This window comes from Pseudorca crassidens, chromosome 17, assembly GCF_039906515.1.
Source record: "Pseudorca crassidens isolate mPseCra1 chromosome 17, mPseCra1.hap1, whole genome shotgun sequence".
In the NCBI taxonomy this organism is placed as follows: Eukaryota; Metazoa; Chordata; class Mammalia; order Artiodactyla; family Delphinidae; genus Pseudorca; species Pseudorca crassidens.
In genome coordinates this window covers 70,525,356-70,549,915 of record NC_090312.1, presented here as the reverse complement: position 1 = coordinate 70,549,915, position 24,560 = coordinate 70,525,356, and the positions used below count along the sequence as shown (strand labels likewise).

Below are 24,560 nucleotides of genomic sequence, written 5' to 3'. Positions count from 1 at the left end.
AGGTGGAAGTGAAGAGGGAACACAAGAAAAGGAACAACCTGGTTACTGGTTAGGTCATCGGCAGAAACTATAATATACTTTCGATTCCTTATCTGATACAATCATACCAACGGATCTCATGTTAGAAAACAGCATTAAATTGAATGTTTAATGGTTGAAAAAAAGAGACCATTCTATTTTCCTAAATAGGAATCCTCTTTGAAGATGTAAAATAATAATCCTTTTATTGGTCAATCTATGGAGATTTGTTAAAACACGTAAGAAAAAATAAATATTTTCAGTGAAGAAAACTACTCTTTCATTCCCAGTTTTTAAAAGAGACTTCTAATGTCATCAGAAATATTAACAGAGAAATACATTAATTACAAACCAACGGATAACAATATATGTAAGCTACTTATGCATTTTACTAGAAAAACAACTTTATCTCTGATGCTTTCTATTTTAAAAACTGACCTGTGCATTGCTTTTAATAAATGTGTTTCTAAATCTTCTGAGATTACTGAAGTGGACAAAGAGATTAATCAGTACCTATTTACAGGCTGCCAAAATATACTTTTAATTTTTTAAATGATAAGAGAAGCCTAAGGCAGTTGGCAAACATCTCAGTAATCTGAGTCTAAACAGTTTTAACTTATAACTTTATGCCAAACAAACTTATTTCAAGGAAACATTTGACTAAAGCAACAATAAAAACTTGTAAAATGCTGAACTTTTTTAAGGTGCTAGATGGTTCTCTAATATACACAAACACCCAAAGAGCAATTTAGATCCAACTTTTACCCCATTAAAACACTGAAGTTTCCAGAGCACAGAGTGTAACCTGATCATAAGTGCTATGAAGGGTGAGAGTTGACTCTATGCTAAATCTTGCCATCTGTAGGTGTTTTACACAACTCCAGTTTTTTTGGGTTTTTTTCTGTTTTTTCAAATGGGTCGAAAGTTTACAGTACATTTTTTGCTCATTACCAATCACAAAATTCTTTTATGTTATGTCATCCTTGAACAATTCTCTGAGCAATTTGGGTATACCCAATCATAAATTTGCACAAAAGCTCTATCCCCAAATCCATTCACATTCCTATTATGGATAGTCTTTAATGATAAAGCAAATAATATTTATTTATATATTTAGGAAAAGGATTAAACTTCCCACAAAATAATTCTCCCAAAGACACCACTTTTAGAATACAACAATTATTCTTACTCTAAGACTCCTATACAAAAACACGGACGGCTTGCAACCCAACAGTTCACAAAGAATGTAAAGTGAAAAAGTGTTCATACTCAGGACCTCAATTCCGTTGTTACTAAATGAACTCTCCTTATACTCAAGATGCTCACTAACCCCACTCATTTCACCTCTAATGTTCACAAGAGAAACACTGATGTACTGTGTCCCACGACTGGGATTCAGGACTGGAGAACTGTCACAGTGAGTTAGACCAAACAGATCTACACTACAATTAAACATATTAAAACGCCTGCATATAAAGAGCCCATACATGGCTAATAAAAAGGCCCTTTCACCCAACCAGTAGGTTGATCTGTAGTTCTGACAATTTTCAATTACCAACCACTTCAAAATTCCAAAAAGTAAAAATAACGCCACTTTCTAAAATTCTCTCATTTTCGGTTTATTTCTCTCATTTACAGTTATCAAACTTTACTTGCCAAACTCTACCCTTAATTAATCACAGGAAATTTCCAGTAAATTGAAATCATCACCATAAATTCAGTAGGCGTAATGTGAAAGCATCAAAGGGTAGAACATAGTCTTTAAAAAGAAGTAAGAAAGCAATAACATACAGCTACAGTTTACCTTCTAAAAGAATTGTAAGACCTAAAAATACTATATAAAATCAAGTAAATTTGAATTCTATTTTCAATATATAAGGAGAACTTAATATTTTAAAAAACGCTTCTGAGTCCTATTTTTAAACTGAATAATTTGGCAGTACATACAATCAACTATTTAAACTATTTTATATGTAGGAGTCTGATATATTAAAATGAGTTAAATCAATGTAGTATTACTCTAATTTTAAAAACAAACAAACAAAAATCAGAGCCAACTGAAGAGGAACACATTAAGCAAAGAAAATATGAAAGAAATTTTGAATTAATGTTTCTAATTAGCAAGGGCTTTCACATAGATTTAAAAGCAAATTTCCCTTTCCCAATTAATTAGAACACCAACACAAAGAACTAGACTCTAATTGACAATTCTTTCAGAGAACTAGGATGGGACAGATGTGACCAAACAGCAGAATACATGTTCTCTAATTTAAAAAAAATTGTGACAAAAATCCTGAGTTAGATAGATAGGTAGACAGACAGATGGATGGATAGATGGATGGATGAATGGTGGTTCCTATGCTTAAATAAGAACACCTCTGAGAAATCATAAAGGCTGTGTAGCTGGTAGTATGGCAGAAATATTTTGGCTAAAAAATAAGCTCACTCTGCTCAAAGTAACACTAGACTTTGCAAAGAGCTTTTTGTCAGCTTACATATAATGTAAAATACTGACTGGAAAGACTTCTGAAAAAATCTAGAATTGTTCCTCTTCCTATTAATGATCCCATAATTATCACAGACATATTTCAGTGTTTGCCATTAACTTAAATAGGAGAATTTTACAATACACTCAGAGAATTCCAGTTGCTTCCTCCAAGATAAAAAGAGGCACAATACTAATGTGAAATGGATATGCCTAAATTAAATGAAAAGAGAGAAAAATTAAGAAAGAAATCTGGGACAGGACCCATAACAGCACTGCAATTAAAAAGATAAGGGAAGGAAATTCTCAGGAAAGACAAATAAATCCTCCAGCCTCTAAGATGAGGGACTTGCTCTTGGGGGGAAAAAGATTAACATTAAAGAATAGCAAATTGAGGGGATTTAAGAAGCAAATTAAAAAATACTGCAGCAAAGCTTTCTGGGTGCCAAATTTTAAATGTACGTACGCCTACAAGTTTTGAAACAATTCTCTAAACTTCTGATACACAGACCTTTTAAAAACATAGACATCATCTACATATACATGGTAGTTTTAAATTTCTGATAATTTTTCATTCTTTATTAGCTACTAAATTTTACCTACTATCTTCTGTCTCATTTTACAAGTAAAATAATTTTAGAATCAATAACAAAATGATAAAGTATAAATATACTAAAGCCAAAATATCTTGTCTTAAACAATTTCTAAGACTCTTTCTAGGCAAAGCTCAGGGAGTTTCTCCGTTTACGCCTATTCCTCAATCCCAATCATGGGCAATTCCTATAGGTTCTCATTTCCTTGGTTTCCTTATTAAAACAGTAAAGTTTTTGTTTTTTCCTGATTAGTCCAGTGATCATATAAAAACAAAATAAGACAAAAGGGCCAAAATGGTTTGCAAAGTTATTTCTGCAATAAACTATAACTGACAGAAGTCACCTAAGAGTTGAGCGGCTCAATTACCCAATTTCCTTCTGAAACCCTACACATGGATCTGTGTTGTTATTTTATCTTCCTAATTAGAGCATGCTTTCCACCATTCTACACTTTTATTCTACATCATCATCATCATCATTATTATCCCTTGCCTTTTCTGTTGTTCCAAGTAATAATCTTCTCTTTCCTTTTTAAAAAACTGAAAGTTAGGTAAGAAATTGTTTAATGATTCTTCTTTGAAGTTGTCCAATACGCTAAACTTTTCAGTTAAATGAAACTGACCCTGAAAGTGTTTTAAAAGACCCCAAATCTCTGCATGTTAAAATAAAATCGTTCTAAACTATATTATATTGTTTCATTGCCTTGTTAAATAGTGTTCTTCGGTAATATATTAATAGTAGTATTAAGGGTTGGAGAGTTAAGTAAAGATATTTTACTCCTATACTAAATGTAGTACAAATGCTAATTTTAGGTCACATCTATAAGTTATTAACAATTTTATGTGGATTTGTTAATTATCAGGATTCTTACTGTCATTTCTTTTTTGATGAATATATCATAATTTATCCATTCTCCTGCTGTTACACATTTAAGGTTTTTTTTTTCCCCCCCAGTTTTATGCTATGTCCTCACTGTCATTTCTTGATGTATTTTAAATGCCTGTTTCTACCAGCTCGTCTTCTGTTTTCCAGATAAATTAAGGGTGATTTACTCCCATATTCATATTTTTCATAATAGCTTTATTGAGATATTCACATCCAATACAACTCAAATGGTTTAAATTTGCACAACTCAATGGTTTTCAATATATTCATAGAGTTGTACAACCAACACCACAGTCAGTTTTAGTACCTTTTTATCACTCTACAAAGAAGCCCCATTAGCAGTCTCTCCCATTTCCCCCACTCCTAGTCCAGTCCCTGGCAACCACTAACCTTCTTTCTATCTCTAACGATTTGCTTATTCTATACAATATGTGGCCTATTATTACTGGCTTCTTTCACTAAACATAGTATTTTCAAGGCTAATCCATTTTGTAACACATATCAGTACTTCTTTTTCTTGCTAAACAATACTCTACAGTGTGTACATACCACATTTTATTTTTCTTGCTGATAGACATTTGGATTGTTTTCACTTTATGGCAGTTATGAATAAAGATGCTATGAACCTTCTCATATTCATATTTTTATAAATATAGAAAATCTACTAAACAGTCTGTGCTAATAGCACGATGTAGATCACAGGGACCCTCGGTAACCAGAGAAGACAAAGCCAGGTCGTCTGTCGGACCTGGAATGAGGGCTCCATCCCTGAGCCTTCAATTACTACCTTCCTACCAAACTGCTCCAATACTGCTCGGATCTGCTTAAGTAACCCCATCACCTCTGCCACTACCCCTGTGTTCGACTCATCATCCCACCATCGAAGGATTTACTTCGATGGCCTAAATGTGGCTCAGTCTCCAGTCCTGCCCAGTGCAGGGTATTCATTCCAAAATACAAATTTCATCATTTCATTTCCCTGCATCAAACCCTTCAATAGATCCCTGACGCACTTAAGGTTAACGTAAAAATGGCTTCGGAAGTAAGACGCTTAGATGATCTGGCCCCACTAACCTCTGCAATCTTGACCTCTGACTATGTCTGTGGCATCTATAAGGAATTATTTCAGTTTATTACTCTCTCTCACCACTGAACCTTTGTACATGCTGCCCCTCTGCCGGGAACGCCCCCCTGCCCCCCAATGGGTGCTTCCCTCAGCCACAGAACTGTTTACACTCTACCTTTTTATAACCAACATCTCCATGATAATATAAGCGCAAAATGAGAAAAATTTGTGCTTTTCTCAGTTAGTGGTTCTAGTACAATGAATGGCATAGAGTGGATTCTCAACACGTATTTGTGGTTTTGATGAGAGAATGCTACTTACTGGCATACCTGAATAATTCCGGTGAGGAGGTAAGACTTTTCAAGGCTCCGGGCTTGAAAAAATATTGGTGAAAAAAACACAAAACACAAACCTGCATCCTGGCTTAATCTCTCTGCAGTAGAGGCAAGTAACCCTCCACTGGCAGGCCATATGGTTCCCAATAGGACTGCCATCACTTCCACACAGCCTCTAGTGTGACCAGGGACTTGGGAAGATGCTTGCTCTACCTCCAGTCCCCTGGCAGGACTGATCCATAAATAGGCGGGTAGTACGTTCTACGCCAGTGAGAGTCATTCCTGCGGTTTTTGCTGGCACTATCAGGAAAGAAATGCTCTCTTTAAAGGGGAACACTGGCTGTTAAAGTGATGTAAGCCAGAGCTGCTGACGGCCTTCTCTGCCATCACATAAGGTCCTAATTGAAAAAAGAGGCCAACACAGAAGAAAGTGGAGACAAAGGAAAGAGAGAAGTTTCTGATGGCATCATTTAAACCGTCCATCCACATGCACCCAGGGCTGGTTGTGGCCTTGGATTTCCCAGACATGTGAGGAAATAAATTCCAGTATGGCTCACACTGGTTTGAGGTTTTTTTTCTGGCAGCCAGAAGAGTCCAGGGCTGCACATCAGGAACATCTACCTGTGTTAGCCTATAATTAGGCATCAAAATAAATGACTATTTTTCGTTGTCGGTGCCATTTTACACTATATACACTAAACATTTATAAGCTCAGGCAAAGAATATGCCCTATTCTTAGGGATACGCTAGTGGAAGGCATGACTTTTGATAACAGAGCTGCACTCCAACTGCTTCCTTTGGTGGGTGAAACAATGCAAGAAGGTTGCCAGAGCCAGGGCAGAATCCTAAGCCCCCTGGAAACTGGGAGACCTGAAGCTTTCAGAATGATAAAAGCCAGCACCAGAACTAGACCAACTGAGAGCAGACCATGATTCTGTAGGAATCCAAGTCTCAGATACTTTTTTTTTTTTTTACCTACACAACCACGGGTAAATCAAAATTCATTTGTTTTCCAGGGAATCAATCTGGTGAAATTAAAGATCAGGTTTGGTTATGTAGAATTCTTCCCAACTTCATGTAAGATGTAGGAATATTGAATTTTAAACACAGTCCACCAATTACTTCCCTGTGGATGAATTAAGAAGGGCAGAGCCAGTTCACAAGGTGTTCATGAAACAAAACTGGGTGTTCATCTAAGCTAGATTTCTTTTCTTGAGGACAGGGCGAGGTATGGAAATTAAGACATTATCTGTGTCCTCAGTGACCGATAGAGTACAGCAGAAAGAACAATATGACGGAGGAAAACCGGAAAACTGGATGTGAGCACAGGCATCCCCACTGTGCAGGCTCGGAGCTTTTCCTGACCAGTTTTAGTTTTTCCTCACAGGAATCCATCCTATCCCTTACTACGGGGCCCTTTCTCCTAAAGAGTGGCTTTTGCATTACATTGTTGGTGACTTCCCACTGCATGTGAAATATCAAAAATGGGAAGCCAGTGTGGGCTGTGTGGAAAGGACGTCGCACCAGATACAGCCATCTGCAGCGGGAGTGAGGGTGACGAGGAGGGGCACATGCATCAGCCAGCCTGGCTACAGAAGCTTCTGAGGAAGATGCTCACTAAGCATCATGAGGTCAGTCATTAAATTTTAGGAAAAAATATATTAGAAATGCCAGGTATGAAAGACGCTTCTGTAGTGGTAGTCACTTAAATCTCTCTCCCATTCACGGAGCATAGCCTGTAATAGAGAAAACATGCGTGTGGCTTCCAGGAGATCAGGGGAAGAGGTAAGGGAACTGCAATTGGCTAGGGAGTATTCCCAGAAAAGCCCCTAAACTAGGAAATTCATCATCGCACTGAATTTTCTTGGATGGTAGCGGCCAAAGGAACAACACTGAACAGAAATCAGCGGCCTCCCAGCAAAGGGAGATGCAGCCCCAGAGTCCTGCTGAATACCACACGGCAGGTGTGTTCATAGCTACTTACAGTATCTGTTTAGAAAAAGCATTAAGCTTCAGAATTTCAGGCTTTCACGTCTGCAAGATGGAGAGTATACAATAAAACCACTATTAGGATGCTCGTGAGATGACAAATGCTACCCCCCTACCACCACCAAACTTGGTTCATTATTTGAAGCCCTTCTAAAAATGTATGACGATAATCTCCTATTTTAATAAATATAACAATCAAAAGATAATTTTACCTTTCTCTATGATTTAAGATCTTACAGTCCTTAGGACCATCATTCTGAATATTTGATACCAATACAAAATAATGAAGCTTTATAAGGGGTGGGAGGTATGAATGGACAAACACCCCTTTATAAGGGGTGTTTGTCCATGGACCCAAACAAATTACTAAGTGTGTACGTGCACATGTTATTTTCTAATTTCCTTTTAGGAGAGTCTATTTAACAGGAATGTAAAGGAATAATATTATTATTTAATTCAGCATCTCAGCATGGGGTTCATGTTAATGTAAGTTCATGATATCCAACTAGGTGCATATGGATTGATTATAAAGATTAATAAAGGGCTTCCCTGGTGGCGCAGTGGTTGAGAGTCCTCCTGCCGATGCAGGGGACGCGGGTTCATGCCCCGGTCCAGGAGGATCCCACATGCCGCGGAGCGGCTGGGCTCGTGAGCCATGGCCGCTGAGCCTGCGCGTCCGGAGCCTGTGCTCCGCAACGGGAGAGGCCACAACAGTGAGAGGCCCGCGTACAGAAAAAAAAAAAAAAAAAAAAAAAAGATTAATAAAGATACCAGGCACATATCAACTAATACAAAACACTTATCAAAAAGGGGCTAGAGGGGGCTTCCCTGGTGGCGCCGTGATTCATAGTCCGCCTGCCGATGCAGGGGACACGGGTTCGTGCCCCGGTCCGGGAAGATCCCACATGCCGCGGAGTGGCTGGGCCCGTGAGCCATGGCCGCCGAGCCTGCGCGTCCGGAGCCTGTGCTCCGCAACGGGAGAGGCCACAACAATGAGAGGCCCGCATACCGCAAAACAAACAAACAAACAAAAAAAAAGGGGGGGGCTAGATAGGCAACAGGATAACTCTCCAAAGGACCCCATCTTTACTACTAAGTAATTACTATGAAATTAGGCAGGTCACTGGATTTCTTTTTTCCCAATTGTAAAACCTCCCTCGCATAAATCCCATGATTCTTTCAAAATCAGTAATGACAGCGTCAGCTGGCTAGTGCTGAGTCTGGTATAATATTGAACCTAAGTGATAGGATCCACTTCTGATGTGCAGTGCTATCCAGAGTGATCCCAGGGTCCCAGTTTTCTAAAATACTCATGTACTCACTTTGTGTGTGTACACTGTGTTTGTTCACTTGAAACTGGATTTTCATTTTCACTCCAGAAGGCCCCACTAGCAGGGCTGGGCACTGAGAATAAGAGTGGCGACAGGCAGAGCCTACCCTCCAGCACGCAGGTTCACGCAGACTCAACTCCAGATCAACTAGTTCCTCCTCTAGTGAACACGTTCTGTGTCTCAATGCCAACTGTTAACTTACTAACCTAGATCATCCATGAAATTGAGAAAAGGCTTCCAGAGATGTTCTAGGCGAAAGTCAGAGAACTACCGGGGAATTTATGCCAAATATCAGAGTCGTTGTTTCAGGGATACGTCACTCAAACTACTGCATCTCTTTTCCTCTACCCCTAAAGCATCTGTAACACCCAAATGACGTGCATTTTAAATGGTCATCATGGTTTTTGTTTTTGTTTTTTTTTGATTAACTGCAGGGTCACAATGGATTTCTCTTTGTAATCTTCCAGATTCTGACATACTGAGTCCAGGAAAAAGAAACAACATGCCCAAGGTCTCACAGCCACCAGGCTGGGACCACCCCTGGGAGCTGCCCGCAGGCTCCTGGGCATGTTGGTTTTACTTGTGCCTTTTCTAATGTAAGCCACACAGATCTGAGGACTGAGGCTTAACTTTTTATCTGCTATAGCAACTGCTAGAGCAATCAGTAAAAAAAAAAAAAAAAAAAGCATTAGAAGTCTTTATGTGGGGACTTCCCTGATGGCACAGTGGTTAAGAATCCACCTGCCAATGCAGTGGACACAGGTTCGAGCCCTGGTCCGGGAAGATACCACATGTCGCGGAGCAACTAAGCCCGTGCGCCACAACTACTGAGCCTGAGCTCTAGAGCCCGCGAGCCACAACTACTGAGCCCACGTGCCTAGAGCCCCCGTACTCCACAACAAAAGAAGTCACTGCAGTGAGAAGCCCACGCACTGCAACGAAGAGTAGCCCGTGTTTGCAGCAACTAGAGAAAGCTTGTGTGCAGCAATGAAGACCCAATGCAGCCCAAAAAGTCTTTATGTGGTCTACCTGGCAAACATTTAAAATTAAAGACAACACTGCTAAAATGACATTTCCTGATATTATGTCAAAGCATAATATTCGTTTAATTTGGTGATATTTTGAGTGATTTTTCTTTCTCTTTCTCCCAAGCCTGCTCTAACAAATTTAGAAACATGAATGTTCAAAAAGTACTCCCCTGGAATAAATGAGTGACCGACAGCCCCCGCTTTTAAAAAAAAAATCACTCTCTCCATCTCCTTAGTAGATGACTGCCAACAATGGCAACACCTCTTGACAACGGTAATGTACGCCAGAAATGTGATGAGAGGCTGAAAAACGTGATGAGAGGCTGAGCAAATGATTATTTGCTAGAGTCTAAAGGTGACATGCTTATTCACTGTTCAAACCTCTTTTTGTGCTTTCATCCTCAGAATCTCTAGACTGTGCTCCCAACTGACAATGTGTGCAAAGCCCTAGTTGCGAGCAAATTTTAAGAATAACTGTCCTCCTCTTTCTCTTTCTTTTCTTTCTTCTCCCCCTAGAGGAGCCTTGATAGGATGTAAGCAGAGTAGGTGAAAAAGTAATCACAAAGGAAACATATATGAAAAGTAAATTTAGTAGAAATACTCAAATGATTTTCAAGAGGGAGAAATCCTAGGAAATAGATTTTTCAGGTGTTGACGCATGATTTTTTAAAGGTTTCTGGCCCTCATCATATTTATTTCTTCTTAGAAGGCTAAAAAGGAAAGAACATAATGGGAAGGGACCTCTACTCCCTGGGCCACCCTATCCCATCTCCATTTTGTCTGTTACCAAATGCCTCATCAGATCATTTGCAGTTAACTTGTGAGTATCGCTTCCTAAGTGATTGTATGTATGTATGAATGTGTGTGTGTATGTGTGTGTGCTATTAAAGATGATTTCAACTGATTATTGGGCTGTTACTCAGGAAAGAAGCCTTGCCTCTACCCTATGGCAGTATGAGTTAAGACTTTTAAGGCTTAAAATAGACAAGAAACACCAGTAGGGAAAAAAAGATAGAGAGGGTAGAGTCTATGGCCTGGACAATAGGTAGAGCTCAGCTGGGAACTGCTATTGAGATGCTGATCTGAAATTTTCAGAAATGTAACTCAACCTAGACTAGGAACAGGAATCAGAGAGATGAGGAATAGAAGCAGACGATGAGGGGAGGGAGGAAAAGGAGGAGGATCAAAGCTAACTTTTAAAAACAATGTTCTAAATGCTAGGCATTGTTCTAAGCGCTTTATGTGAATAATCTCAATACAACAAAACCGCACAGCAGCAAAAGAACAGATGTCTTAGGGAGGTAAGCAGGTGGAATTTGAACAGAAGAACACATAAGACTCAAGTTGGTATTAAGAATAAAGGGCGGGCTTCCCTGGTGGTGCAGTGGTTGAGAGTCCGCCCGCCGATGCAGGGGACGCGGGTTCGTGCTCCGGTCCGGGAAGATCCCACATGCCGCGGAGCGGCTGGGCCCGTGAGCCATGGCCGCTGAGCCTGCACGTCTGGATCCTGTGCTCCGCAGCAGGAGAGGCCACAACAGTGAGAGGCCCGTGTAACGCAAAAAAAAAAAAAAAAAAAAAAGAATAAAGGGCCCTCAAGGTAGACTTTACTTCTGTAACTCTGGACCTTCTCTGTTCTCTCTGGCCAAGGTATCTGCAACTGACTACTTGTAAAAAGGACATGATATCCTTATATTAAAGCATTAACCATTAAGCATTTTTTACACCTCTTCAACAAGAGGTATTCTTCAGTTAGACAATATATCAGATATAATTTATTAAACTCTAATAGAGAAATTAAAATCTAAGAATTTACTCAGTACTTTGTATAAACCCAAGTGTTATGACTTCCTCCCAATCATCTAGAGCAGGGAAATTTACAATCTAGTTGGGTTAGGCCTGGAACGTGGTAGCCACTGCATTCTCAGGACACTTTCAGCTAAGATTGTAACTAGCAGTTATTTTTCTGTCTTTGCGGCAATTGAGTCCCATCAACAAAAGATATCCTGTATCTGTTTCATTTCTAGCTACTCCTGTTGTAATGATCTAGAATACACAGGAGGGTTGTAAATGTCACAGCAAGATAACCACAAGGTCAAGAGCACCAAGAGAGGGACAGCGATGGGCCCAGTGTCCCTTACCTTCCCACACTGTGCACCTGCTACAATACCTTATTTTACATTTGTTGTTACATTGCTTTGTAATCCCATTTATGTAACTTAATGTTTGTTTTCCACTTCTCTTCCTACATAAAAGATGTGGGTGGAACAAAGACCAAATATATCGCTTCTGTACACCTGAAACATTCCTACTTTACTCTGTGCACAATAACTCTGTGCTCCAAAATGATTACAGACCGAACTGGAAAAGACCGTTGGTCAGCCGGGGAGTAAAAAACAAACCAGAGCTTCACTTAATCAGGAATTTCCATTTGCATCACTAGAGGTGGCTACGCTATATGTGAAAGAGGACAGAGTGGGGAATATAAAGTCCCAGCTTCAAGGTCTGGAGCTACCTGCCTCCCTATATGGCACTGAGTAATCTCCAAGAGCCTCAGTGATTTCACGGATAAAATGCAGACAATTTCTCTCACCAAGTCGACGGTAGTAAGAATTTGATGAAATAATATATATATTAAGGTATAAGATATATTAATATATATATTAATGTAGATATGCAAGAAAAGATTCCTTCTTAAAACTCCTTTATATTCTGATTTATAAAAATATTTCTACATTTTTATTTTTAAAAGATGTGGTCAAGTCGTTACTAGAGGGCATATGAAAGAAAAAATTTTAAGAGACTACTAACAACCATGAGTTACGAATACAAATAAAGACTCAGAATAAAAATTTTAAGGGTAGATTTAATCAGTGCTTTAAGAAACAGCATGAATTATTAAAACACTGAAACCATATGTTACAGTATTAATTAAATTATTTTGTATTTGCTTAAAAAACAGCTTGAAAAGAGAAAAAGGAAACTGGCAGCTGCGAATAAAGTAAATTTGAGGTGGTAAGTAATTAAAACTTCTTTCTGTGTTCATCGTGAATACTGTTAATTATATCACAAAAACTCATAAGCACCTAAAAACACTAAGCACGGATCCTACTGGGAACCTGTGTAAAAAAAACTGGGAGAAATCTGAGAGGGAGGGTAGCCTAATTTTTAGACATTTTATAAAATGTAAATGCCACATCTGTTCATTTAGATTATGATTATCTAAAATATAATACAGTCAACATGAAATAGAAACTGTTCTTCAATATAAATTAAGCTTTTTGTAAAGTAATTGAAAGAATTCTCTAGTCACTCTTAGAAATATAATTTTTTCTAAATAACTGAAATTTGGTTTTGAATGGAACATCTTCTCTTTGTGTGAAAAGGTCATAGGATTTCTTAATATGGGAAGTCCAGGAAATTCCTTTTTTTTTTTTTTTTTTGCGGTACGCGGGCCTCTCACTGTTGTGGCCTCTCCCGCTGCGGAGGCACAGGCTCCGGACGCGCAGGCTCAGCGGCCATGGCTCACGGGCCCAGCCGCTCCACGGCATGTGGGATCCTCCTGGACCGGGGCATGAACCCGCGTCCCCTGCATCGGCAGGAGGACTCTCAACCACTGCGCCACCAGGGAAGCCCTAAGGTTATTTTTAAAGAGAAGAACATGAAAAAGTAAGTGAGGTAGCCCTTTCCCCATCCATTGAAACAGAATAACCCATGTTAATAAAACATCTAAATCCAAATCCCACTGAATGAATTACCTGTGTAACCTCATTTGAAGCCAGCTTAACGTAATTTCTGTGACCTGCATTTCCCTTTATTAATTAATGTCAGATAATCATTTCTGATATAGTATACAATTTAGCAACTTTGTGGGCCGGAGACCCCCAGTGGGAGCAAGGGGACAGCACGTACAACGCTAAGCCTTGTCATATTCTTTCCCATACTCAGAAGGTTGGCTCGAAACTTTATTTTGAAATTACTATCTCTTTGTTTTGTTTGGATGGTCCGTTTATTTGTTCTTTATTTTTTAAAAGAACAAACATTCACAGGCAAAAGACTACCAATGACACACTGGGTTTGATTTCCAATTCTGCCTCTAACTAGCTAGTTAAACTAGGTGCACATCACTGGGTAAGTCACTGGACTTCTCAGTGGCTTCTTTCCCCATCTCTAAAGCGAGATCATAACAGCAGCTACTAACTAGACTTCATCTGAGGGTTATGTGGATCATTATGGGAAGAGCTTAGAACACTACCTGGCTCATGATAAGAACAATATGTACACTAGCAATTATAAATGATCTTTCAGTTCCAAGAACTTTCTATTACATTAGTACTAGGATTAAAACAGGATCTGTGTTGATAATACTTGGTTCCACATTTATGTCTCTGTACTGAAACCCACATTGCTGACTGGCCTATAACTATGACATTTAATCAAATATAAGTAAACTGTACATTCAATTAAATAGATGACTAAAACATTTAAGCCTTAATTTGTGTTCATGTCGTACTTTCTACCTGTTTGGGGTCCCCTCATAATTATCAGTCTTTGGTAATATAGTAATGTTCTTTTAAATAAAACAAATTTATATATCTAATGACACACTGACACAGAAAAGCTACATGCCCATACATGGGCAGCAGTAACGTTAAAAATATTCTATGAACAAAAAATGAAAAAAAAAAATGAAACAATGACATGTTGCTCTATATAATGAAAAAAATATTAATGACGTAGGATGAGTCTAACTCAATTTCCTTCATATTCCTGATTCTCATCTTTTGAGCACTTCTGACAAAATTCATTTTGTAGTATCTGATGGGACCAGTTAATCAAGTTTCCTTTTCTGAGATAAGAATCATTTTTCTCAACTAATATAGAAGGTGGCACAAAATGTCTTTGCAATTGTTACAAGATTCAATTAAAAGCAGATGAGTTGAAAGACACAAAGTTCTGTTTCACTACAGACATTATGGCTCAGGATATAAAATTTAAATGCTTTGAAAATAAAAAGTGGTTTAGTCTTGACTTCAATCAAAGAGAATTTAGACATGATCAAAACATACTTCAATTCTTGACACAAAGCATTTATCCAGAGTTCAAATGGATACAAAACATGTAAAGGCCAAGAACCATGTCTTGCCAAAAGTAATAGTAAATGTTTGTTTTTCCTTTTCTCTCTACCCCTCAAGGTAACCTACATTTATCACTACTTCAAAACACTGTGAAAACTTTACCTCATGAAACCTCATCGTAGTATATAAACAAATGATCAGGTATGTTATTTTCATAATCAGCCCTTGAAATTTAGTAGGAAACGGGACCTTAATCAACAGAGACCTCAGGAAAAGTAATGATGACAATAAAAAAGCACTGAAGTAGAAATACCATAAGCCAAAGATATCAAATTTATGGGAATAAACAGATAATACGTAAATGCCTCCTATTTTCTATCCCTAGGGTCAGGAACGGTCAAGAAGTAAGTAAGCTCCTTGGTGTGGCATTCCTGGGTCCCTCAGGACTCGAGGACGGCCACCTCGAATATCCGTGGGGACTGCTGCTAGCACTGCAGGCAGCATTTGGCTCTGGGGCTGAACGGCTTTGATGACAGCCACTGTGCTGTGAAAGGTTTCGGAGAAAAAAAAATTAAAAGATGGGAAGCAGATAAATATAGTGAGCACACATTATGGTTTAAAGCAATAGGCACTGGCATTTAGTATATGCTAAAATCAAAATACATTTAAAAGATAACAGCACTGGGCTTCCCTGGTGGCACAGTGGTTGAGAGTCCGCCTGCCGATGCAGGGGACACGGGTTCGTGCCCTGGTCCGGGAAGATCCCACATGCCGCGGAGGCCGCTGAGCCTGCGCGTCCGGAGCCTGTGCTCCGCAACGGGAGAGGCCACACAGTGAGAGGCCTGCGTACCGCAAAAAAAAAAAAAAAAAAGCTAACAGCACTATGTTACAAAGGCTAAGATTTTATGTTTTCAAAAGACACTTTAAAGAGAAAGTTTGAACCAGATCTTGACATATAATATAAATATGTCAGTGAACGAGTTCAAAGAAGTAATAACTTACCTGTTAGACCATAAAGATTTTATGAAACGTTGGGAATATTTTGAAGCAGCATCAACAATAAACATCTAACTTCTACATTAGAGAAAAATGTTAATGTTCCAAAGCATCTAGCTTCAAAGAAAATCGAAAACCAAGATTCCACTGGGCTAATAAAACAAAGTCTACTATTGTATATAAATAAAACTCATAAAACCAACCTCATTTGTCTAGCAGATGTTTTAAGTCAAAGGAATTTTCCATTTCCATTCCATTCAAATATAAGAGCATGAGTAACCACCAAATAGTTTTCAAAATACATTAGTTCAAAACTATCTTCTGTTTTCACACTCTATCTTATAACCTAGGAAACAGCTCATTTTCTGGACTGTAATAAAACCGCCACATCAAAGGCAGAATTAGAAATCTAGATCAAATCGTCTTCTCAGTGACAAAGAACTGAAAGAAACTGCGAAATAAACTGTTTCCTCCGGCCCCGGCTTTCTCTATTCTAACTTAAGCTACCAATTCAATAATTATGACACAGTTGTTTCTTCAAAGGTATTCTCTTATAGTTTAGGTAAAGACTTCAAAGTCTCAGTATTCATATAAGGCACTGGCAGGTCTTTTATAAGCTCTCGCACTCATCTGTCTGCTGAAGTTTACCCCAGCTCATCACACTCCTGCTTTTTCAGTCCTTTTCTCTTCTCAAGGAGGTACAGTAAAAACTGGGCTCCAATTCTGTGATGCTGACAGCTAACAGACTTCCGGTCCTCTAGGTGGAGACCACAAAATTTTAAATGTATGATTTCTGCTTATGAAATTCATGTAGCTGGCACCAGAAAGGTCAAAACTGTGGTTTAAAGAAAGCAAAGTCTTCAACTTAATCAATTCTAAATTAATTCAATATTTTTGAATACTTCCAAAAGTGGTGAAGGCAAACAAGTCTACAGACTGTGGCCCCACAATCTCAACCTTGCATGGAGACATGCACTTAAGAGATCCTCCAAAACTGGAATACATGCATCTCTAGTATATGGTTAAATTCCTACTTAGCCATTATTGAATGCTACATAGTTCTTCCTCTCCCTTGGATCTTTTTGGATGGGAAGGCAGAAGTGTAGCTGTGACTAGAACAAAAAATATATTTCCACTGATTGTAGACACCCATGAATCATTCATGAAGTAACAAAACAAGGCTTAGACAACCTAATGCATGAATTAGGTTAAAATCACAAGTTGCAACATTTACTGTTAAATTCTCTGGTTATGTCTTGTTTTTCTGAGTCTCAAGCTAGCAAGAGAAGTCTTCAGTGGAAATCTCTATATCTTAATGGCAAAGAATCACAGAAAAAAAGAAAAAAAAGGGAGGGAGGGAGGGAGGAAGGAAGGAAGGAGGAAGGGAGGGAGGGAAGGAGGAAATGTAATTCATTTTATAGATATGGATAATTTTATAAATAAATGTTTAATTTATCCCTTACATCTAGATGTTATGAACAGTGGAGAATGACATAAATGATCTGTGCTTCAAACATAAACTATGAGGTGTTTAATGAAAGCAGCCTGATTTTATTCGCTCTTTTCTCTTTAAAGGAAATTCTGGCAAGGTCAGCTGACTCAAATTCAACACCTGTCTAGAAAATAACATGTATCTGTCACTTTCTTCCAAAATGAAAATGAAGGGCATAGCTAAAACACCTAATAACGGACCCCAAATCAAATGCCATGTATTTGTTACTACGGTGGCACAGATATGAGATTCTGCTTATCACAGACCTTCTCCCTAAAGCTAACAACTCTACTATCCAGGTAAGTAGAATATACAAGTTTGAAATGAAATCTAAAAGCAATAACAACAACAAAAAACAAGGCAGGAGAATGTACGTTTTATTAACAATCTGCAGCCCCTTCTCCCCACTCCCGGGCACGCACACAGCTGTACTACAGCACAGAAGAGCACAGCTGAGAAGCCAGAGTCCACTTGTTTCTCAGAAGATTCTGGCTCCAGTGCCACTTCCTCTAAGACACGCTAACTCGAAAGATCTACACAAGGTACAGACTGGCAATACTCTTAATTATAATTATTTCCAAAGAATACCAGCGATGCTGATAGGAGTCACACTTAGAATTTTTCAATTAAAAAAACACAGTGCTCTCACAGTGAAATCTCTCTACACTGAATCCCAATTTACGATCCAAGAAACATCCTTATGAATTATCTAAAAAAATGATGCTTGAGAACTGCTGTAATTCTAAATCTTGCAATTCTAGCATTTGGATGAGCCAAAGAAACCAGGTTCTGCCGTATTTCTGGTAAATCTTTTAGCAATGCACTACGCTTACATCACTTGGCCTGGCTGTGCCTATGGAAATCGCAATGCCGCTGTTCTACGTGGAGACTGCCTGGATTCTGGGACTGTCTCAACCTCACCTGGCACAACACACCTATCTCACGAGTTGTGTACCTGCCCAGGAGCACACTTTGGAAGCGCAGGTAACGCCATGCAAACAAAACATCTGCTTAGGAGGGACGGCTTTTGTTGCTGTTGCCTTGACCTCTACTCCCATGGATAGATTAAGGCTTTTAGTAGAAACAGACATATAATTCAGAAAACAAGGCTCAGTTTTTTCTTTAAGAGAAAAATCAGAAAGCCAAAATTCAGCGTAAAAAGAACAAGCAAGGAAATATGGCGTTAAATTGGCACAGATACTCCTTTTCCAGTTTAACAATCTTTGGTAGTTATTCTTTATATTTCCCATAGCACTCAGAACAGACTAATACGAGATAAATAATTAATCTTCTGAAAGAACAGAGAGTCAAAAGGAAGGAGGATGGGTAAAGGGAAAGAGGGAAGAGAGAAAGGAGAGTTAATGGTGCTGAATGAATGTAGTTTTATGGGGAAAACTAAGCCAATGTGTTTACATGAATGTGTGCATAAAAAGAGGAAAATGGAAGAGTAAAAATGCTTTAAAAACTGGCCTGTCATACAGTTTCCAACTGTGGCTTTGTATTAATAACACCCACTGGAAGATAATTTCAACCCACCAGTAAGCCTATTTTGTCCTGAGTTCAGCAGTCCATTCTACGTACAAGGAGCAGAGGGTTCCATCCAGGGGGGCTAGGATTAGGATCCTCGTCTGAATAGCTAAATGACTGAGGGCATTTTGTCAACTGTCAAAATATTTATTTTCCAAATCACAGTGCCTACCATGCTGACATCTGAAGGAAACAGCACAAAAATAGCAACACAACTAAATGCTGGCAGATTTCTGCCTAAAGCAAAAGAGATATAGTTAAATCTACTAAATTTTGTTTAGAATAATACTGATTTTCAGGGGACACTGCTCACAACCTCAGATTTGTAGCTCAAATCAAGCTGCCCGTCTTCATGGGAATTTATACACTCTCAGTTAAATCAGACACCTAATCACAAATCTTCTCACATCTATGAACAAAGAGGGAATTCAAAATCCAACAACTATTCATTTGAAATGTACTTTCAATCATGCCATATCCAATATGGACATAATTTCTTTTATGTCTTGATATGTTTAATATAATGTTTAGTATTTAACAACAAAATGTATTAGTATCACAAGAAGTATATGATGCTTTATTGTACTTTGGAGAACTCTCTCTACATGTTAGTATTGAAGAGTTGAGCTCTACCCAGTATGTGTGAACAATTCTTCACTCACCCATGTCACCCTGTCCTCTCACCCCAGATATCTCTAACATAGAGAAAATGTACTTATAAATAAATCCAAAATATATATGAATCCACAGTGAGTTCAGGTTTCCATGGCAAAGGGAAAATTACATTTCAAGGCTATACTGTCAAATAGATTTATCTAACACTTGCTCCTGTTTTGACTATCAATTCTGACAAAATTTTATTGGCCAACTTTAAAAATGCTTAAAATGTGAGACTGCAATGGAAACACTGATATAGCTGTAGATTAGGAAGCACAGTTCAGCCTGTTAAATAAGTTTTGTCTTTTTAAATTCAAACTACAGAATTTCATTTCCCTTCACTCAAACCTGGAATTTGCATTTACACTCACAGATAGAATCCCTAGGAAAGTGTGACGAAGCATACTTAATCATGTTTTCAAATCAAAATTTTAAGCTATATTCAACAACACTGCCTTCAAGAACATTTTGTCCACAATATTGTACATTTAAGATTCAAAATATTTCTATATAACATCTCCTACTCAGCCTTGAAAATAAACTAAACAAGGAAAGCTGAAATTATATTTGAACCAACCCTGCTCTACCTCAAAGCTATGTCACTTCGTTTCTTAAATAATTAAAATATTTCCCACAGAGACATAAATTATTACACCTTCCAAGATAAGGGTTCTAAGTAATTCTATAGTCACAATATTTCACACAACCTGTTCTCTGCAGGAAAAGTGATTCATCCAACAAACCACAGATGCCACTCACAACCTGAAGTTTCTAATATTGCAAGGGAGAAGGAATGCTGATTCATAGCATACCATGTTTATAACAAAAAAAGGAATCCAAATGGCTGTCTGCCATGTACCTGCCCCCCAAAAGTGAGTATGAAATTAAAGTGCCAAGGTAGAACTTTAAATTGTTTAGGTCATCATTAAATTTCAAATGAGTCATCATGTTTCAGTTTGAAATAAAGGTTAGCAGTTAAGACCTACTAATGAAATATAAGCAAAATAATATTTGATTTTAAAATTAATTTTTAAGTCCTCAAATATGAACATGATTTTCCTATACTACGTTTATTGCCACAAATATGCTCGTATGCAGGGCTATTTAGGCAGAAAATGGAGCTCAGGGGTTAAGATCAAAGTCTTCAGTGTGGCAAACTGCCACTTACTTGATATGACCTTGGGAAAGTCACTTAACCTCTCTCAGCTTCAATTTCCTTATCTGTTATTCTGAAGATAATGAAAAGCACTTATATAATGCCTGGCTCACAGTGAGGGAGCAATAAGTAGTAGCTGCTGTTATTAGTGTTATCGAAGGAGTCTCTGCAAATTGCATTTGTAAATTAGATGTGAATAAGAAATGGCTGTGTAATTCCTAAAATTTTACTTAAAAAAAAAGCCTAAAGTTCAGACTTAGTTCTTTTTATAAATGAAAAACCATGATGGCGGAAGGAGAAACCAATGCCTGAAGAAGGTGAAACAGATCAAAAAACAACACATACGAAAAACAAAAGACATGAACCCAACAGTAGCGACTAACATCCTGGAACACTTAAAGAAAACTGCCAAAGACAAAAGGAAATGGGTGGTTCCTTCGATAATGAATTCAAACATCAATACAGAGGGCAGAAAAATGACCCAAAATTCCCCCCAATCTACAAAAATAAAATAACCTAAGTAAATTACATTTTGTATGAAGTGACAGGTAGTGGGAAATTTTTAGTTTATTTGGCTTTCAGAGATTAAAACTGGACAACTAATGTCAAATATGTTGATACTTTGCTCTCCATAAGATAACACAAAACATTTCCAAATCGTAGCATGATGGAGTAAGGAGGTGAGAAGCTCCCACACTTGCTTCAGGTTTACCCGTCACTTGATCCTAAGAACCTACTACGGTGGTGACAAAATAAATACAGAATTGGAAGCATTATCCTCTGAATTCTACCCTGATTAATCATACTTGAGTACATAAAATATGTAACACAGGTAATTTCTCTGAACATTTATGAGCGATATACTCAAAGTATCTGATATAAATTCATATTCAGAAATAAGTATAAGGAGCTATTTCTATTTTGTATTTACAGATGCAGAGTTCAATTACTCTGTATATAACTAAATTCTTACTATGTATTACTCAATAATTACGGTAACAAACGCTTATTCAGTCTTTCCCATACAATAAACACTATCCTAAGGGCTATGGATACTGTTTTCAATAAGAGAAAAATGGCCCCAATGTTCATGGAGCTTATATTCTAGTAGGGGAAACTAAAAATAAGAATACATCACATGATCATAAACATTATGATAAAAATAAATCAGGGTTGTGTGATAAGGAGTGATTGAGAAGCTATTTCAGACTGGTTGGACCAGAAAGGCCTGCTCATTAAATCTACCCACATAAGACTGAAATTTGATGCCAAAATCTATAGCAAGCAATTTTTAATTTACATATAAAAATAAATGCAAACATTTTGCTAGGCTATGAAATGATAATTCACCTCATCCAATGGGTAAATGTAAACTCTTCCCAAATACACACAGTAAACACTGATAAACAGATATGGTCATTTTACCTCCAAATACCATTTCCAATACATTCATAGTGAGTTTTCATAATAAAACAAATGTAGACAAATATACAACACTTTTAAAATTTATATTCATTTTACTTACGTATTATTTTGCTAAACTATAAATAGTATAATTTTAAATGTTTGATTTTACTTAAAAATCAAAATATACCAACAGAAAAGCTTACTTTTAAACTCACCTGTGCCTGTACACAGTGCAGAAGATCTATAAAGTTGTAGCCAAATCCAAGAGAAATCTGCAATATGAAGAAACAAACAAATATGAATAAAAAATGCAGAATCCTGTTAGACTCATTAGAGTGGATGTGATTTTTTACAACCAATATACAAATAATACTCGTTAATAACATCTCTCCATTAAATTGCATGGTAAATCGAGAAGACGACCTGCTACCTTACTTCTATTTGTAGAAACTAATGTAAGACACATAAGGCTACATTTCAGTGTGAATTATGAGGTGTCTACCCAACAAATTTTGAGTGCCCGCCGTAACACTTATTACACTTCTTGGTAGCTGCCTGTCTAATCACTAGTACTGAAAGCTGAATAAAAGCAGAGGACGCCTGAGCTACCCATTTCCACACTGCACTCCTAGCCCAATGCCCAGCCCATAGTAACACAGTACACGGGAAATGTTTGCTGAATGAATGAATGAATGAATGAACAAGTTAATTAATTAATTAAGTTCACATACTGATCTTAATTTGCTGTGATTTATAGTTTGCCTATATGGAATAGAAAGGCTTGAAATTATTGAAATAAAAACCTATGTCACGATTGCTTAAACAAAGACGTTTAAAAGTGAATAATTCATCTCAAAAAAAAAATCTTGTGTAAAATGATGTAAAAATGATGCTATAGGGAATTCCCTGGCAGTCCAGTGGTTAGGGCTTGCTGCTCTCACTGCCAGGGGCCCGGGTTTGACCACGGGTCAGGGAACTAGGATCCTGCAAGTCACGTGGTACGGCCAAAAAAAAAAAATGATGCTATATATGACAATTTGCATGAGTAAGAGTGGATAAGAAAAGGAAGAACTGAACATTTTCAATAATGAGGGCAACCAAGATTCATCTGGGTGTGTATCTTTGAGAACAAAGAACTTAGCCATGAAGGACTGTGCAGCACTTTCTCTGATCCACACAAGGATCACTTCCACTGTACCAAAGAAGTTTATTTATTTCCAAGATGCACAGTCAGTAATACGAACACAACTAATATGTGCCTATCATATTTTATGTGGATTAATGTTTACCACTCTTGTGTATATTATGGACCTAAGAAAAACTGCCTGACTGCTACTAGTAGTAGTATGTCTTTATTTTAACTAATATGTACTACTAGATTTAATCAGCTTCAAGGAATGTTTTTACAACTGCATTTTTTTCCTTCAGGTGACACCAATCAGTAATAATTCATACTTTGATTCATTATCAGACTTAAGAGTATTAACTTTCTGATGCGCCCTTTACTCTTTAGAATAATAAATAGAACCTAATAGTAGAAAAAAGCTAATGTTAATTTAATAACCCAAACTGCCATTTTTTCTAGGGCACCAGCAACATCTGATTTCATAAAGGGGAAAGAAATGGGAAAAAAATGCATTTTGGTTTTTGCCAGGACCTGATCAATCTGGAGACCATCACAGGTAAAGAAATGCAGCTAGGGTATTAGGCAGAGATGATTCATGAAAAACAAAAAGAAATCTGTATGCAGATAAGAGGTTATCGCAGTAAATAAAACAAATGGGTTCTCCTCAAGTGGCAGCCTGTGAGTGGTGAGCAGTAAACTGTTACGTAACAGGGGTCATCCATTCTTTCCAGCACTGCCGGCCTACTTAAGCCCATTCTAATTCTATACCAACAACTAATGTGCTCGAGGACATCACCCTATGCAACAGTCAACAGTTAAAACTTGTGATGTGAGTGTGAATGATGATATTAAACAATTATTGCTTGATCTATACCACTCAGAAGGTTTTTATGAATGTGCTAATATAATGAGGAAAAAGTGCTAATGAATCCAAACTAAAGTAAGATACATATGGACATGAAGATAGAAGATGTGAATCATTTCCACAGTATAGTATGATACCTCGGTGTAACATTTTAAACCAGAAGAATTAACAAAATACTTATAAACATAGAATTATAAAATGTTTTCTAAGTCATTAAAGGAAAAAAATAGCTATTTAAAGCAGAAGTACGGGCACTGACCACCTATAATAAATCGGCATCCCCCTTCTCATCTACGAGTCCAGATAGCTTTCAGGAAGCTACTTTAGGAGTTTCAAGAGATGGAGAGGGGAAGACCGCCCTGGGCCTTCTGTCACCGGCAGACTGACAGAAGGAAAGACAGGAACAAGAAAAGGCAGGGATACACGCATGTCGTCCTTTTCTCTCTTACTACCACTACTATTTCCAATGTATAAACTAAAGAGATACACCTCCTCTCCATGAAGAGGGCCACCTGGAGCAGTTGAGAGA

General features: G+C 37.8%; 1 protein-coding gene across 3 annotated transcripts in view; it reads right to left on the bottom strand.

Annotated features, from left to right (window-relative positions):
* NCOA2 (nuclear receptor coactivator 2) overlaps window positions 1-24,560 on the bottom strand; it is a 272,056-nt gene that overhangs the window by 149,507 nt on the left and 97,989 nt on the right. For all 3 annotated transcript variants that reach the window (XM_067712088.1, XM_067712087.1, XM_067712086.1), the window contains exon 2: window positions 22,256-22,312. The gene's annotated coding sequence lies outside the window, so the exon portion shown is untranslated. The remainder of the gene's footprint in view (window positions 1-22,255; window positions 22,313-24,560) is intronic.